Below are 9,659 nucleotides of genomic sequence, written 5' to 3'. Positions count from 1 at the left end.
GGTGGGAGGAGGGGATAGGTGGGAGGAAGAACAGGTTAGGGAGGCAGGGACGAGCTGGACTGGTTTTGGGATGCGGTAGCGGGAGGGGAGAACGGATTCTCCAGCATCTGCGGTTCCTACTATCTCTGAATATTAACTGTGTTGTTTTCTGACATGCAACCGACGCATTCCCAAACTCCCTGTCACAATAAAATAACACGGATTTCTTTCATAATTCTTTGCTGTCTCGAGGGCATGGAATCCTTTTGGAGTATTTTCCATTGAATGTCCTTCAGTATCCCGCCCAAGGGGCCCATTCTTCACACAATTCTGGACAAGGAATGTTGTCAAACAACTCAACTGTGAAGAAAGGACTGGTATTAATGTTGCCCCCTACCCCCACACACCCAATTACCATACACATAGTAACTTCCCAGGCAGGAGTTACTGCTGAATCAGTAATCATATCAGTTAACCCATTGGATCATAGCAAAGAGGAGAAGTAGGCCATTCAGCCAGATGCTGACTGGTCTTCCACCTCAATGCTGTTTTATCAAGAGATATGGGGATATTTTGAGATGTTAACAATCTAGAAATCTGTCAATGATTAACCATAATCACAACACCATAGGAAATAGGAACAGGAGGAGCCCATTTGTCCCCTTGCTCCACCATTTCTCACATCCACTTTCCTCATAGCCCTCAATTCCCTTACTGATTAAGAATCTCTCTCTCTAACTTAGCCTTAACTACACACAATGACTGCCACCACAGCTCTCTTACAGCAAGGAGTTCTAAAAACTCTCAACCCTCAGAAGAAATTCCTCTTCATCTCATTGATTGAGCTTCTACAGTCCTCTTGGGTAGGGAATGTCAAAGATTCAGCACCCCAAATAAAGAAATTCCTCATCATCTCAGCCCTGATTAGCTGACATCTCATCCTGAAACTGTGTCCTTGGAGTCAAGATCCTTGGTTGGGGAAACATCCTTCTTGCATCTACCCTGTTTGACCCTATATAAAGCAGCCAAGATTCCATCAGATCACCCTTATTCTTCCAAACTCTAAAGAATACAGGACCATCTCCCCAATCTCTCCTCACATGACAAACCCATCAATCCCAGAATTGATGGAGCACAGCGACAGTTTGCCCAATGTATGATATGTATATCCTTCAGCACAGACTAGCACGGCAACTCAAGGTCTACATGTCTACACCACTGAATTATAGTGTTTTGATAACTGAGCACTGGGGGCTGAGAGGATAGGGGCGAAGGGTGGTACTACCATTCTGAAATTAGCTTTAATCTGATTGATTTGTGGGTGAAGCCTGGCATGGATGGAGGCAATGGGAATCCCACACAGGGCCAGAACGCATGACACGGCCACAGACAGTGGTGATGTGGTGGTGTAGGGCAGGGAGCTTTCATGGTGAAAAAAAAGACAGTGGAAGGCAAAGAGAATCCAATAACAACTTGTAATTTTAATCAAGCTTTTAGTGCAATGACATGGGTCCAGGGGCTTCACAAAAAAGGAACAGAACCCAAAGTCTGACACCAAGCCACAGAAGGATGGTTTTTACATATATAAATAAACAAACATTCATTGAATTCCTACAATGTGGAAGTAGGCCATTCAGTCCACACCAACCCTCCAAACAGCATCCTATCCCTATAGGTCTGCACTTCTCATATCTAATCTACCTAACCTACACATCCCTAGACAAGACGGGACAATTTACCATGGCCAAGCCACCTAACATGCACATCTTAGGACTTGGAAGGAAACCCACACAGACACAGGGAGAAAGTGCAAACTCCACATCGCCCAAAAGTGGAATCAAACCCCGGTCCCTGGTGAGGCAGCAGCGTTAACCATTGAGTTACCGTGCCATCCCCTTCTGGGGATGTGGGTTTCACCGGCTGAGCTACCATTTATTGGTCATCCCTAAATGCCCACGAGAAGGGGGAGGTGAGCTGCCTTCTTGAACTACTGCAGAGATTTGATGTTGGTGCACCTACAGTGATACTAGCAAGGGAATTCTGGGACGTTGACTCAGCAACACCGAAGGAACAGCGATATGCTTCCAAGTCAGGAAGGTGCAGGGGTGATACTCCCATGTATCTGCTGCCTTCGTCCTTCTTGATAGGTGTGGTCACAGGTTTGGAAGGTGCTGTCCAGGGTCAGGCAACCAAAAGCTCAGTTGAAGAGGCCAGTTTTAAAAGAGGAGAGGCAGAGGGGTTTTGGGAGGGATTTCCAGAGCTTAGGGCCCAGTCTTTGGAAGGCATGGCCGCAAATGGTACAGCAGTTTAAATTGAGAATGCACACAACACCAGAATTCAAGGAGCATAGATACAGTTCGGGAAGCCTTTATCCAAGTACCTCAGGACCAGCTGTTTTTCGGATACAGAATATGTTCAGTTTTTCTGAAAATTTTTAATTTATCTATAGCTCCATTCTGACCCTTGGAGGAAAAAAAAAACATCAGTTTGGGCCAAGCAAAGTATTTTTCCAAAGAGCCTGAACTCAGCGTGTCGACAGGTCCATTCTCGAAAAGAGCAAAAAAACCATTTTTCAGATGACTGGATGAAGAATATCCGATCTGTATCAGAGAGGGCTGTGGGGTTGGAAGAGACTACAGAGATAGGATAGGGAGGAGCTAAGCCCTGGAGAGATTCGAAAACAAGATGAGAATTTTAAGACCAAGGCGCTGCTTGAACGTGCATTAATGTGAGCAACGGGAAAAAACCTTGCTACAGGTGTAGTAGAGCTTCAAATTAACTCCAGTTCATAGAAAGTAGAATGAGAGAGACCAGGCAAGAATCAGAAGACAATAGCACGGATGAGGATCTTGGTTGCTGGGAAAAAGAACGGGACGAGAAGGACAGAATGGGCGTGTGGCTAGGAACCAGAGGTGGGATGAGGATGACTTGAGCATGATGAATTGAATGGGGTAGCACAGAACGGACATTCCCACATGCTGGACTGCTGCAATGAAGGTAATAATTGCCCACAGGCTTTTGAGGGGCATTGCTGGTGTATTCCACAATTTAGACGGTGGCACCGTAGTATCATTTGGTTATGGTATTTTGTTAAACAATCCTTACCAAATGTGTTTCATCCAAGGTTTATTTGTAAACTAAACACAGAATAGGAGGAAGCAATTCCTGAAATGTAAGTCACTGCACTTTCCAAATCCATATTTTGAAAGCTGTTATGAGCAGTCAAATCCCAAGAGGGATTGGATTACCTGAAAACAGCTGGTTCTAAAGGCGGATAGTTCTTGACACTATTACTAAAACTTCAACACATCTACTATTCATTCCAAGTCATTAAAACACGATTCAACTTATTAATAGATGTCAAATTAATTAGCAACCAAAGTCTGGTCAGAAATTTCTGGTTTTCGTTCACCCAGAATGATTACAGTGCAGAAGGCGTCCATTTCGCCCATCATGTCTGTGTCGGCTCTCCAAAGGAGCAATTTACCTAATGCCTCTCTCCTCACAGCCTTGCACAAGTTTCCTTTTCAGAAAGCAGTCCAATTCTCTTTTAATGTCTTGAACTTGGGTATGTTCTGGAAAGGGACACTCACTGTCACTCTTCCTTCCCTTGCCATTTCTGAGCATAAATTAGAATTAGGTTTATCGTCACAAAAACGGACAGTATATACCCAGCAATCAATACTAACTCATAAACCAAACTGTGAAAAGTTGTCCTTCCAAAAGGAAATTGCTCATGGTATACAATCTTTCAGTTTACTGATGAACAAATAGGAAAAGATATGACTTTCTTTTGAGTAATATCTTGCTGGTACAGAACTTAAGCATGGCTGAAAGGAGACAAGAAGCGTTGCATCTTGCACTCATTAGGACTAGGACACAAACACCAAATTTATACAAGATGAGAATAGTACATTGACTGGTTGGGCAATCATTGGCACGGAGCTGCAGAAAAGAACAATTAACTGTTGATCTCACTTTCTGAAGTTTGTGTGCTGTTGAGTTTTCACCACCTGGTCAAGGAGGCAGAAACACTCAGCCGATTGGTGAGGCCTGAGTCAAGTACTCTCCATTGATACTACACAACTCTGCTTGCAACTGACATGTGGCTACCTGGATGTGCTGCACACAAACTTGAGAAGCCACAGCCTAACAACAGCAACGCTGCCAGCACATTGAAGAACAGTGCTTTTTGTTAATTTACCATTGATAATTCTCACCAAGGACAACCATTACCTACCAAATGCAAACCCAAATACCAAAAACAACTGAACATTTCAGGATTTTTTTCAATTAAAATCAACCTCTCCAGGAATGTTCTGACACACCTGTGGAACACATGGGTCCCTGAACCCATGCCTCCTGGCTCAGAGGGAGGGACATTACCACTGCACCATAAAAGCCCTCCAAATTAACATTTCCTAATCAGCCCGCTCAGAGATGTTATTATGCACCTTATACCCAGGGCCTCCTGATCCAGAGGTAACAACACTACCACTGTCACAAGAGCTCCTTAAAAATTAACATTTCATTCCTATCACAGTTGTTTGAATGTGACATTAACAGCAAAAAAAAAAGGCTTTGCACTTGCATGCAAATTATTTTAAAATAGGTTCAAAAGTACATTTTAAGGCATGGTGACAAACAGGCTAACAGTTAAACTTCCTTCTCACAACATGCATTAATTTTCAACAGATCCAAGGATATAACTATTACACGATAACTCAAATTACATGGGCATGCCAAAGTCGATAGTACAATAACACATCACAGAAACATGCCATTAGGCCTCTCTGCTCCATACTAGTGTTTTGTTACATGCAACCCTCCTCCCAAACCCCTCTTCATTGACCCACTCACCCAATCTTTCTATTCCTTTCTCTCTCGTCTCTTTATCTAGCTAGCCTCCTTCTTCCATCTCTTCAATTCATTTCACCCACTCCCACTGAGAGCAAGTCTTTCTCTCTCTCTCTCTCCCTACCCCCACCACCTCGTTCCCTACACACTCATTCCCCAATCCACTCTCTGATCAAAGACGTTCTCCTGAATTCCCAATTACATTTATTAATGACTATCTTTTAGCTAGAATCTCCCATTTCAGAGTCTTATTTTAAACACACTTTACCCCCGAGTCAGAGATGGACAGCACAGAAACAGATCCTTCAGTCTAATTCATCCATGTTGACTTGATATCCTAGGTTAAGTCTAGTCCCGTTTGCCAGCATCTGGCCCATATCCCTCTAAATCCTTCATATTCATACACCCATCCACATGCTGTTTAAATGTTGCAATTGTACAAGCCTCCACCACGTCCTCTGGCAGCTCATTCCATACACGCACCACCCTCTGTGTGAAACAGTTGCCCTTTAGGTTGCTTTTAAATCTTTCCATGTCACTTTCAACCTATGTCCTCTATTTATGGATTCCCCTACCCCAGGGAAAAGATCTTGTCTGTTCACCCTATTCATGCCCCTCTCAATTTTATAAACCTTTATAAGGTTAAATGCATCTGAAACCTTTAAAAATAGTTTTAAAAAGATTAAATAAAACCTAAAATTTCCACTGCACTCTTCATAAAAGGAGCAGTGAGTTACTCACTCAGTCATTGCTTAGTCGTTCACACTCATGAGTCAGAAAGTTGTGCGTTTATGTCCCAAACAAATCTAGGTTGACACTCCAGTACGGTACTCTGGGTGTCCCACATTGTCAGAAGTGCTATTTTTGGATGAGACTTCAAGCAGACGCCCGATCTGCCTGCCCTCTCAGGTGGGCAGTAATGATCTCAAATCACACAATCAGAATTATTACATTGGAGGGGGCCATTTTGTCCAGTGTCATCCACACTCTCTGTACAGCAAGGTATTGCCAGGTCAGTCACCTGGCGCCAAGATAAATCCCTCAAGTCAAAATTATCCATTCATTACCACTTGGTTGCTTGTGGGATCTTGCTGTTCGCAAAACTACACTTGCCTTGTTACAAGGGTGACTACGTTGTTCTAAAGTAAAAAAAAAGGGTAAAGTCACCATAATCCCAGAGGATTATAGCGCTGCTCTTTCATAAGACAGAGACACAACCAGTGGTGAATCAACCGCAGGGTCACCATGCCTCAGGCAGGGGAAAAGGAGGTCGAGAAGGATGGTCATAGAGACGGGGGTACAGCACAGAAAAAGACCCTTCGATCCAATTCATCCATGCCGACCAGATACTCTAAATTAATCTAGTCCCAACTGCCAGGTCCTTCATGGCAACGGCAGCTGGAATTGGAATTGAACTCAGGCTGTTAGTATCGCAAACCAGACATCTAAGCTAACTGGCCCCTTCACAAAAGTACTCTGGTGGCTGACAAACACAGATGCCTTGAAAGGTACTATAGAGACACAAGCCTTCATTCCTTTCTGTCCCCCTTGAAGGCCGGCACAGTGGCTAGCACTGCTGCCTCACAGTGCCAGCGACCCTGGTTCAATTTCACCCTTACTGTTCGCGTGTGTGCACACACACACGCACGGGTTTCATCCCACATTCCAAAGGATGTGCAGGTTAGGGTGGACTGGCCATGCTAAATTGCCTACAGTGACCAGAGGAGGTGTTAGTTAGGTGGATTAGCCATGGGATGTGCAGGATTACAGGGTTGGGGTAGGTCTGGGCAGGATGCTCTTCCGAGGGCCAGTGTGGACTCGGGCCAAATGGCCTGCTTGCACATTGTAGGGATTCTACGAATCATTGCTTCTATGAAAGACAATGACTCATGCTAGCATTGTCATTTCAACTGGCATGGAATGAGTGGCTATTTGGACAAGGTGTTGCCAGACTTAACAATTTCAATTTTTTTTTAAAGCTACATTCCACACAACAGAACAACCTAAGTAGGCTAACAGAAAGGGTCATGTTACATCCAACAACGAGGAGAGAACTCAGATACAGTGATATGCAGCAAGGGTTTTTAGGTTAAAAAACATGTTTTCAGACGGGTGGAAACATTTTTAGCCAAAGCCATGACTCATATCTCTGCCCATCGAATGGTAAGCACAGGGGTTTTGCATTGGCAAACTTAAATTTACCATCAGTGGAGCATACTGTTGATGACAGCTACAAATGCAACAGTTTTATCACGGAAAACCGCACACATGAAGGCATTAAGATTAAAATCACACTGCTTTCTTTGAAAGAAAATCTAAAACGATCGCCATTGCATAAATTCTCGTAGCACTGGGACTCGAGAATCAGAATCACTGAATCCCTCTTCAGAGGATAGAGGTGTGAGGCTTGAAAAGCACAGCAGGTCAGACAGCATCCAAGTCAGTCAACTCACACCTATAGACTCCGGCTTCCAGCATCTGCAGTCCTTGCTGTCTCCTCCTTCAGAGGATGTTGGTTAGGCTACAGCTAGAGTAGTGTGTGTAAATTACAGGAGGGATGTGATAGCATTGGAGAGGGTGCAGCGGAGATTTACTACGATGTTGCCAGAAGTCACACGACACCATGTTATAGTCCAACAAGTTTATCTGAAATCACAGGCTTTCAGAGCACGGCTCCTTCATCAGGTGACTTTACTTGACAAAGGAGCAGTGCTCCGAAAGCTTGTGATTTCAAATAAACTGCAACCTGGTGTTGTGTGACTTCTGATTTTGTCCACCCCAGTCCTAAACCAGCATCTCCACATCATGGCTACCAAGATGTTGCCTCTGCTGGAGCGACATAGCTAGAACAGAGACCTGGAGCACTGGAGTTGCTTTCCTACGAGCAGAAAAAGCATAGGGGCAACTTGATTGAGGGGTACAAAATTGTAAGGGCTATAAATGGGGTAGACAAGCAGAAACATTGCCCCTTAGTAGAGGGGTAAACAACCAGGGGGCACAGATTTGAGGTAAAAGGGCAAGAGGTTGAGTAGGCATTCTTAAAGAAATTATTCACTTTCAGCCAGAAGGTTGTAGGGTATCTGGAAGGCACTGCGTGAAAGAGGGATATTTAAGCAGTGTTTAGATAAATCACTCAAAAGTGCCACTGCATACAAAGCTACAGGCCAAGTGTTAGAAAGTGGGACTACAGCAGATAAGTGCTTGATGCCTAGCGAGGACATGATGGGCCAAAGGACCTCTTTACATGCTTTAAAACCTTATGACTCCATGAGATTTACCTCTGCGGTAAAGATTTACTCTCCTTAAGAGAAAAAATTCCTCTTCATCGCCACCTTCAACGTAGGACCCCCTTATTCTGAGATGATGCCCCTCTGGTTCTAGACTCTTCCACACAAGGGGAAACAACCTCGCCATAGGTCACCTGTCAATTTCCCCCTATGAATCTTGTATTTTTCCATAAGGTCACCTCTCATTCTTCTAAACTCCATCAAGTACAGGCCCAACCTACTCAACCTCACCTCCATAAGACAGCTCTTCCACACCCAGGATCAGCTGAATGAACCTCCTCTGGACTGTCTCCTTATAATCTTTCCTTAAATAAAGGGGATCAAAACTGTTCACGGGGCATGCTACAGTTTCAGCAAATTGATAGTTTCCACACTCAGGAGCTGCCAGAAGAGAAAATAAAATGTTTTGAATTCAACGCTGGAGAGAAGAAGTCAAACTCCAAGAAGCAAGAAAAATGACAACTTAATTTTTTTTTAAGAAAGTGAGAAAGCACTTGCAAAACTCCTGCCAAAAGGTGCTTTCCAAATTGCACCTCCAACAAGATACTCATAAACAAACGGCACGCATTTCCAGATAGAGAAAAAAAACAATCAATCAATGCCCGAAAACAAACTTGCATTTTAAAAGAAAAGCAAAAAAAAAAACATGTAGAACGAGTCAAATGCATTGAGAGGTAATTGCTGATATCTTTGCTTCAGGATAACTTAGCATTTCCCAATTCTCACTTTGCAAGGAATCTGAAGTAAAGCATTCAAATTGAAATACTTTTATTGCAAAGACTAAAATGCACTAAGACCAACTTTATGCAACGATTTTTTTTCGATTAAAAATAATTCCACCTTGCGCTACCTCAAGCGATTTCGGTGCTCACCTGAGAGAAAGGGAAAAAGTCGGTTTTCATGGTAAAACAGCATTCTAAACGAGCAACTCACCTCAAGAAATTCGACTCTTAATTAGATTTTGAAGGAATTTGATGTTTTTACTGATTTTTTTTTTTCTTCCCGTTTCTACCTTTACCTTTCTCTGCGAGATACAGCTCGAGCCCTCAACCGAACCTGCGCCGGCGCGAGCGGGGCAGCAGGAAGTCCCGCCCCCGGCACGCACCAATTGGTCAGGTGCAGGGTACCGCCCACGGCCATAGGTCCGCCCCCTGTCAATCATCCGTATCCAGGTGTGGGCGGTGGGCGAAGGGTACGGGTGCTGGGGGAGGGGCAAAAGTTGGGGGAAAGTTGGATGAAAAGAGGGATATGGGTGAACGGGGGGGATGGGGAAAGGGGAGAGGGAACAGGATTAGGGGATGGGGGTTGGAGGAAAGGGGTTTGGGGAAAGAGGGAGAGGAAATGGAGAGGGGAAAATGTGGGGAGGGGGCAATGGGAACAGCGGGGAGGGGGGAATGGGAGGATTCAGAAATGGGGTGGAGGGGGAAGTGGAATGGGGGGAATGAGGGAATGGGGGAAGTGGGGGAATGAGGGAATGGGGGAAGTGGGGGAGGAGGGAATGGGGGAAGTGGGGGAGGGGGGAAATAAGGGAAAGGG

The 9,659-nt window shown here is 44.4% G+C and overlaps 2 protein-coding genes across 6 annotated transcripts in view; both read right to left on the bottom strand.

Moving 5' to 3' along the window:
* Window positions 1-9,173, bottom strand: part of cgnb (cingulin b) — a 151,354-nt gene extending 142,181 nt beyond the window's left edge. For 2 of the 3 annotated variants that reach the window (XM_048620358.1, XM_048620361.1), the window contains exon 1: window positions 9,057-9,173. The gene's annotated coding sequence lies outside the window, so the exon portion shown is untranslated. Of the gene's footprint in view, window positions 1-8,354; window positions 8,463-9,056 lie in introns of those variants that run through there. The other variant, XM_048620359.1, reaches the window with a different exon arrangement.
* LOC125487874 (transcription factor 12-like) overlaps window positions 1-9,659 on the bottom strand; it is a 49,870-nt gene that overhangs the window by 12,835 nt on the left and 27,376 nt on the right. The gene's annotated exons all lie outside the window — the stretch shown is intronic.

This window comes from Rhincodon typus, chromosome 46 (genome assembly GCF_021869965.1).
Source record: "Rhincodon typus isolate 14 chromosome 46, sRhiTyp1.1, whole genome shotgun sequence".
Lineage (NCBI taxonomy): Eukaryota > Metazoa > Chordata > Chondrichthyes > Orectolobiformes > Rhincodontidae > Rhincodon > Rhincodon typus.
This window is presented reverse-complemented; position numbering and strand designations above follow the sequence as displayed.